At 34.4% G+C, this 9,616-nt stretch overlaps 1 protein-coding gene across 1 annotated transcript in view; it reads left to right on the top strand.

Moving 5' to 3' along the window:
- Positions 1-1,062: 1,062 nt before the first annotated feature.
- Positions 1,063-9,616, top strand: part of LOC149802464 (uncharacterized) — a 225,957-nt gene continuing 217,403 nt past the window's right edge. Inside the window, exon 1 of the mRNA XM_089951707.1 lies at positions 1,063-1,248. The gene's annotated coding sequence lies outside the window, so the exon portion shown is untranslated. The remainder of the gene's footprint in view (positions 1,249-9,616) is intronic.

Here is a 9,616-nt window from a genome sequence, read left to right as displayed (position 1 = left end):
GTTGGTGTGAAACAATCTTGTGAATATATTCAGTTGGACTGTGATCGGAAGTGGGTGTGAAACAATCTTGTGAATATATTCAGTTGGACTGTGATCTAAAGTGCGTGTGAAACGATCTTGTGGATATATTCAGTTGAATTGTGATCGGAAGTGGGAGTGAAACAATCGTGTTTTGGTTCGATTCTGAGGCTTGAAAGTTAACATTTTTAAAGAATACAACAGAACGATGCGATGAAAGCCGCTTCAGAATATACATGTAAGTGCACCATTAAATACTAACAATGACATTTATTGGATGTAAATGCCAGTATGATGATTCTGGCATAACCATGGAAACTGGATTGGAGAGAAACTTCCAACTGCAGAGTTTGTCCTAACTCAGGGCAAGAAGTAGAATATGTTATAGGGTTCTGGTTTAGTTCGTTCAGTAGGCATCCTTTCCATCGTCCAGTAAGAGCAAACGTCCCCTTTTCTGCCAAACAAGACATCATTTTTAGTCAATTACGTGAATTGATTTCCCCAGTTTTGAGGAAACACAAAAATTCTTGCGCAGCGAAGTTGTTCTAGTCCTATTATCTGTTTTAAGAATGTATATGGATTATATATCAGGTCATTTAACAAGTTCAAAGTAAGGAATATATTTAAAACTGGAAGTAGGACAACTGTTGGGTCTAACTTATTAGTAAAATTAATCAATGCTTTAGTTTCGAATATGAAACTTCCTGAATCCCAAGATTTTATTGCGTTGTTGATCAACATAGTCATCATCATCATCAGTTACCTTCCTTCGGTCTTATTTATTGCCTTCAGCTCGATTGAAGGTGCATCATACGTACGGTTGCTGAGTGTTATTGATTACCATACTTGAACAAATTTCATCCACAGACTTCCAAACATATCTAAAATATTACGTCATGTGATTATTAAATGATTGCTTCTGAAACCAGGGTAATAAAATTTGCAATATGACTGAATAATGACACATCGCCAGGTAGTTCATTTGTTCTAGATCAATACTGCACGGGGAACAGGACACGTGTGCATATTTGGATTTATGTGTATCGTTACAATTTATAATTAAGTTGGGCAGAATCTGGACTAGGAAGATACCGGTAAACACCGCAGTTCGAGATAACATTATCTGGAGCAACATGCAAAACCCGAACTAGGAAGTTACCTGTAAAATACCGCAGTTCAACATTATCTGCAGCAACAGGATCAGAAAAGCTGTTTCTCGGTCATCACCAGGTTTGTATCCTGATAATTAATTATCTGTTTAGCATTCCACCGATTGTTTTGGAGATTAGATAGTGTGGCATTTTAAGTCTTCGTCTTTTGGTTACGCTTTCTCATACCCACGGAACTCACATCATCTACCTTGGTATCATAAGTTTTGTCTATATGGCAAGACTTTGCAAGAGGGGTATGAAATATTTGTGGTTCCAACTTCCGGGGTCATTGAAGTGGGTAAAATGGAACAAAAAAGCTCTCCGACGACACTTGTCCCACCTTTTAAAAAAGAATTCAAGACGTAATATTATTGACTTCGTCGTCACTGCCGGCGGTGGCGGCGGCATTGATGTCAGCTCAGTGTTTTTATTTATTTTGTAGTGTGTTAGCCCATGAGTCTAAAACTACCGGGAAGAATTTGATCAAACTTAATATAGCTAACGTTCATGGCCTGGCTATTGCTTCTTTATCATAAAGTGAGTCCCACTTCGATGGGTAAGGGGAATACAGATAGGGTCAACCCTATAATTTCTACATGATGTGATGACCGTATTGGTATTATATATTTGGATGTATCTTTCTAACATTGCATCATAACTCTAGGGTCATACTGTTGCATGTGTCCTTAACTTCAGAATCCTAGCCCCTTGGTCAAACTGGTTAACCATTATAGACACCCACCCTCGAAGATTCACTTTATTAGGCAACCAGCAATAGTTTCTGAGGACTGACATATATTCACATATTAGTTTTAATTTTGAAACGGTTCAGTGTCTCACCGATATATATATATATATATATATATATATATATATATATATATATATATATATATATATATATATATGCATGCATGTATGTATGTACGTGTGTGTGCGTGTGTGTGTGTGCTTACCAGTTTTGATTTACATCAATTAACTGCCATCACTATTTTATGAGATATTACGGTCCTAAAACTTACGCATAAAAACCGTTTAAAAGATTTACTTTTTTAAATATAAAAATAGTATAATTTGTACCAAAAATATGAGAACATGCATATACAGGCATACTCGTGTACAAAAAACATTCATATAGGCATACATACATGCATATGCATACATACACATTTATCTATACATACATACGAATAGGCATGCATACACATTTACCTTTACATACTTACAAATAGGCATGCATACATAATTTATCGATACATATATACGTATAGGCATACATACACATTTATCTATACATACATACGAATAGACATACATACACATTTACCTTTACGTACATACGAATGGGCATACATACACATTTATCTATACATACATACGAATAGGAATACATACACATTTATCTATACATACATACGAATAGGCATACATACACATTTACCTTTACATACATACGAATAGGCATGCATACACATTTATCGATACATACATACGTATAGGCATACATACACATTTACCTTTACGTACATACGAATAGGCATACATACACATTTACCTTTACGTACATACGAATAGGCATACATGCATATTTATCTATACATAATAAATACATACAATGCATACATGCACATTTATCTATACACACATACATATGCATACATAATCATTTATCTATACATGCATTGTATAGACATACATACACATTTACCTTTACATACATACGTATATGCATACATATACATTTATCAATACACACATACTATGCATACATGAACATTTATCTATACACACAAACATATGCATACATACACATTTATCTATACATAAATACGTATATGTATACATAAACATTTATCTATACATAGATACGTATATGCATGCATTCACGTTTATCTTTACAAACATACATATGCATGCATGCACATTTATCTATACACACAAACATGCATACATGCACATTTATCTATACACACATATGCGTACTTAGACACATATGCATATATAATGTATGTGTGTGAGTGTGTTTGTGTGCATACCTAAAAGCGTTGGAGGATTACTCTAAAATATACTGACATGTTTAATTTTTTTTTTTATAAAGCTGTTTTGCAAGGCTATAATAGCCAACACAAAACAGCAGTGTAGATGCAATCGATTCCTGTTTCGTATCTCTGGGTCAATGTTTAACCTGGATGTTGTAAAAAATGATTTAAAATGTAAAGCCATAAAAATTCCAGTCCTGATAGAAGCTCCAAAGTGTTGTGTGAAGGAGACGTTGAGAGTATAACTAGAAAAGTTGAATTTTGCTCTTTGATTATTTCCTTTTTCATCTGATAAACCAAGAAACTACATATCAATCATATGCGGACACATCTAATGTTTAGCTTACGAATCACTTATGGCGTGACATTTCATACCTCAACTGATGAAGCAAGATACTGAATCTGTTGTTATGTTCCGCATTCCATTGCACCGAGCTTATTATCCGTCGCGTACCACGGATCATAAAGGGTGATTAAAGTCCAGTCCATGTTGGTAGCCCTTTCCTATGTATCTTGTATATATATATATATATATATATATATATATATATATATATATATATATATATATATATATGTGTGTGTGTGTGTGTGTGTGTGTGTGTGTGTGTGTGTGTGTAACACCTTCTGTCCTTCTGTATTGGTTTGTCACAGAAATGTGCAGATAATAACTAACAAATTCGAAGACGGAAGAAACTCGACCAGTCCACACGCCTTATGTCAACATTCTAAGTAGAGGAGATCTCTTTATTAGATTTTATTTCTTAGCTACAGCTATGTTTTCGGGTTATTGCAATTTCTTGATGTAAAGGAGAATTCCTCCGTAGGCTGTCTATCTCAGCTTCATACAAGAAGGTTGACACTGATATAACAATATTGCACACGGCACACTCAATATAGAACAATATATCCATCAATAATGGAATGTTTTGGCTTTGTGGGTTGGATGCATATGATTGACTATACATGGCAGCTAAATTTTGGACTGTCTCTGGGCTTTGTAAACTTATTTCAAGAGAAAGATGTTTAATGTATTTTTATTGATGATATTTTATCCCATTTTCAATTTTGCTGCACGGGTATCAATTTTTGGGGGTGGGGGTGAACGTGGTTATGTAAAAAGGGATCAGGGATCGACCGAATCGCCATTCTGAAACAAAATCAGTGATCTGAAAAAAAGCTAAAAGTTGCTTAAACAATTCATTTCATCTGCTCCTCAGACGTTCTTATATGTTCAAACATAGGTTTTATTATGATGTCATAGATATATCATACACTTTGAAGGTGTGACTAGTTTTTTGGTCGTATAAAAAACTGTTTCTGAATATCTTTTAAATGTTTGATCAGGTAAAATTATGGCGATACGCAAGCAGGAGAGTTTTCAAACATCGTAGTTAGATTTATCTAGCAATCATGACTACTTCTGCGCATATATATTTATATATTTGTATATTTGTTCACAAAAGTATATGTAAAAGTTCCGGTGCACGGTTTGTATGTAGGCATATGACATTTGATAGCTTTGCTAATATTGGAAATCACCACTGGCAGAATGTACAAAAATACAGAATGACACGCATTAGTTTTTATCCCCTCTTCATTTGCTTATGTCATAGTGTCCTAGACACCAATAGTGATGAAATTTGATGCATGCATTCACCTTTGTTGCTTATCTTAGCATCCATACAAAGTTGTAGTCTTTATCTGCTAAAAAGTGACAATGTTAAATTGTGTTTATCGATACATATTATTTAATTGAATTTCCCATTAGAATATTTATCTGTCTGGATATTTTTCCTAGCAACCAATTTTAGGCTTGTTTACTCTGTAATCCGGAAGTAACTTTGTGCGTCACTTAAACCCATTTCCTAGCAACAATTTGGATCGACCGCCAATTTAGCTGCTATCTGAGACGGGTTTGCTGATACTTGACTTGTAGGAATAAATTATTTGTGATCTTAGCTGATGTTGCATGCCGTTCGAGTACACTCACTGTGGCTTGTCTAGTCACATATCATTTATCATGGGAATTGCCAACAATGACACAGCTTAAACAAGGGAACATCCAATGTAATCTTACATTCTCTCTCTCTCTCTCTCTCTCTCTCTCTCTCTCTGAGCCCCACCCATCTCCTCCCATCTATCCCGCTTCTGTTGTTCATGATGATTTAATGAATCATGATGACTGACACAAATTTCTTATTCAGTATCATTGCGAAGCATCATAATAAACTATTCAGTATTGGTAAAGGATATACTTTATCTACCTAAATGGCTTATCTTTTATTAATCTGCTGCTTTCAGAGATGAAACCAATATATTGCCTTCAATTGAATATGTATAGGGCGGTCGCTCACACTAAGCATTGACTGCATCCAAGAACAGAATGAATCTGCAAATTGTGGAATATGGACATCAGCCTGTTTTATAAATTACACTTTTTTTTATTTAGCTTAGCAAATCAATATATTTTCTCTTTAATATATTTATGTGATTTGAGAACATTCATCACTAGTCTTTAGTTATATTAGTATGATGTATTTTATGAAGTAATATGACAAAATGACGCATAATAGGTAAGTAAATATGGGGAACAGTACAGCCACGTGTAATTAAGACTGATGGGAATTCAAGGATGGTACAATGGTCACGGGGGGGGGGGGCGGAATAAGATCATTAAGACAAGTAGTGTCACAAGAATAATTTAACATGAATGATGGCCCTATTTCGCTCTTTGGAACTGAACATAGACTAACTGACAAAAATACACAATTGCTGACTAAAATCTAGTCATATTTTGACCTGTACTAAATTTTGTACTGGCAAACACCCATCCGTACTAGCCAATACACATTATTAATGTCCAACACCAAGTTTTACTGTTGAATGAAACGTCATATTCACTAATCAGAAATGGAATCCGATGGTGTCTTTATATGAAATTAACTTGCATCGATCGTTCCACACACACGAAACTGGCATTGTTAAATCTAGAACCATCAACAGGACATGGAACTTATTGGATTGCATCAGCACTTGAACATTTGATTATTTAACCCGTGATACTAGCGCCCATGATGGAAGATCACTGTTTTTATTCTACTCTACTCTACCGTTAAAAATCGGTTGGACGGGAAAACATGCTGTCATTTTATTGTTGAAGCATCTCATGCACTCTCAGGAAGCACGGCTTCTTGCCCAGTGACGCTTGTAGATAAAGTTCCTTTGGTACACTTTGTCTCCAACACGATGGTAAATAGCAGTTTAGAAAGTCAGCATTAGTGAGCAAGAAATCAACAAACAAACATTTATATCAATATTAATAGTTAATTGGGCTGCTTTTGTTTCAGTTTCGAAATAGTTTTCGAGTCCTGCTATATGTTTTGGCTGCATCTTCGATCATAGACGCAAATAATAAACCCATCAATGCCTAACGAAGTAAATCGAAAATGTGTTCAGCTAAGAAGAAAAAAATCTGAGCGGCACTCTTGTTATGCACATTGAATATTCGTTGTTTATTTTTGCAATGATTATATGTTATGTAAAATTGTATTTTGGAGTTAATGTAGTCAAAATTTAACTTCATGGTGACTATGACTAGGAACCTTGATTAAATAAACAACGTAATACATATCTAATATTCCTATGTGAGTGTGGAATAAATATTAGGATCATTATCCTGTGAGGTAAACATGATTATTTTAATCTTAGTCTATGACTTTGGTGGTCTCCGATGGATAAACCTGGTATACCTGATGGTTGCCATGTTCTTTATTATAATTTTAGTATCTTGTTGAGAACTCTGAATGTTTTAGAAATCAGCTTTAGACCATCACCCTGGTTCTATTTTTGTGCATCATCTTTGTTAACTATAATTGAAAAATAATCATTCTTGACTTAACATCTTGAAGCAGTCATGTTGTTGTGTTCAGACTTGTTTGAGTGGAATTATTTATTCAAATTATTATTTACAGGAAATACAAAGCTATACTGAGTAATAGTCTCGGAGAAAGAAACATTAATTTAGAATTGCAGTAAATTCAGAGAAGGAGATTTTTGGATTATGTTGTTATGATACATCAAAAGACGTTGAGCAGATCACCACATTTGAGGTCATTGGTATAGCACCGCGTTCGAGACTAAAGGCAAATCAACACATCCATTATTGGAACTTATTTGCAATACCACTGGAATTCAATTGGAAGTTCATACCTTTGGACTTGAGATGGAAAGTTTTAGAACTATTTGGGATTTTAGTCAAAATATTTTAAGTTCTTTTTAAATGCTCACTTTGTATCCTAGGGAAACAAATAATGTGTTAAATTTTCCAAAACTTGATGGTTTTCGCTCATAACATTCTCAATCAGCAAATTTATAAAGATCTCAGTGTTTATAGTGGACGCAACATCTCTTACATAGTTGTTTAAGCATGTCATGTAATAGGGCATTCTCTCTAACTTCTTCACTAATTCTTTCAAAAGTTTCTAACAACACTATCCAAACTGTGTTAGCGGTCAAGCTACATAAACTTTTACAACTATTCTTGCCATACATTGTTTTTCTAAGTATGTTTTCTACCTTTTTCAGAATCTGCCTCCATTGATCTTATTTTCGATTTAACATTGTTTACAGGAGTCACTTACCCCATCAGTTCTCGTCCCTCATTTATAATAAGCAATTTTGCTACTGCATGTGGAAATTTCTACAATGAGTTTTTTTCCAGTTTATTGTAATCATCTATCAAATTTCTGGTTCTTCTACCTGTTGATCAACTTGCTCATTTGTGTTTGTAGCTCAATATCTTCAGTGACCTATATTGGTTTCAATAGTACAACAGTAGATTAAAATGCCTAGTTAGATTGTGTTTTTGCGCTTTGCGCAGTTTCAGTCACTTTGTCCAGTCTCTGATTTTTTACTTTCCGGAGGTTATGTCGTTGTTACGGTATCTTTAAGTCTATATAAAATGTCCTAAAATTTTTCTGCCACAGTAAACGTCTATTTTGTTCTATCCCAAAGTTCATCCGTTACATCAGGAGTCGGTTCTTGATACCGATTTTGCAACATCTTTGTCTTTCAATTTGTTTTTAAATCTCGATCCCTGATGACATTGCACAAGGTACAAATTGCTTTTATACTTACCACCATTCATTTTAATCTTACATTCAACTGTACCTTTCTCAGGATTTGATGTATATTTCATTCATACGGTCTGTATCATACCGTATTTACCTACAGAGTTCAGTCCTATTTTATCGTGAAACGTTTCGAATAGATGTTTGCAGTTTGATTTCGCATTGTTTTTCACAGACTTTATACCTGTTCATCATGAAAACGTCTGTTGAAAACCACCAGCTGTCATGCAAACATGACGTCATCACGAAAACCACCAGCTGTCATGCAAACATGGCGTCATCATGAAAACGTCTAACCACCAGCTGTCATGCAAACATGACGTCATCATTAAAACGTTTGTGGCAAACCACCAGCTGTCATGGAAACATTACGTCATCATGAAACCACCGGCTGTCATGCAAACAAGACGTCATTAAATAAATAAGCAAGGTTCACCTGAAAAATAGGATGTTTGGATGATGAACGGAAATGGTATAGCAAATAAAATTGGAAGGGAACATAAAGGAATTGATTCTGGGTGGAACATGCGAAGAGATAAGCCTTAAAACATTTAACTTAAGAAATAATCGTAAAAATTGGATGGGAATCAAATCAACAAAATACCAACAAAAATAAATTAATTTCAAGAGATGCCAATATGTCTATCTCATTATCAAATTATGTAGCAGCGTTAATTTTGACATTTCTTCAGATTTACAACTTAGACAAGTTTACAGAATACGATTTGGTAAATAAATAAAAAGATAATTATATTTTTGTCACGTTTGTTTTTCAGATTGGGATTTCCCATTTCTGCATTGAGTGGTACTTTGATAATATTAAAAAACTAATTTCTAAAGACAACAAAAAAATGGAGAAAATATAAATTTTGAAAGAAATCTTCATAATATGTACAAGATGTTTTGTTGGTGATACATCCGATAGGCCGTGCTATGACGAGGCTAATTTTAGGAGGGTCTGCTTAATATGCCATACGGACAGGACCACACTATTCACGATTCTTTCATTAGTGATGGTAACTTTTTTGGACCACACTATTCAAGATTATTTCATTAGTGATGGTAACTATTTTGGACCACACTATTCAAGATTATTTCATTAGTGAGGGTAACTATTTTGGACCACACTATTCACGATTCTTTCATTAATGATGGTACCTATCTTGGACCACACTATTCAAGATTCTTTCATTAGTGAGGGTAACTATTTTGGAAAACAGTATTCAAGATTCTTTCATTGGTGAGGGTAACTATTTTGGACCAGTGTATTCACGAT

This window comes from Sinohyriopsis cumingii, chromosome 3 (assembly GCF_028554795.1).
Source record: "Sinohyriopsis cumingii isolate HCF-2022 chromosome 3, ASM2855479v2, whole genome shotgun sequence".
Lineage (NCBI taxonomy): Eukaryota > Metazoa > Mollusca > Bivalvia > Unionida > Unionidae > Sinohyriopsis > Sinohyriopsis cumingii.
Note: the sequence above shows the minus strand (reverse complement) of the source record. Positions and strands in the feature narration are given on the sequence as shown.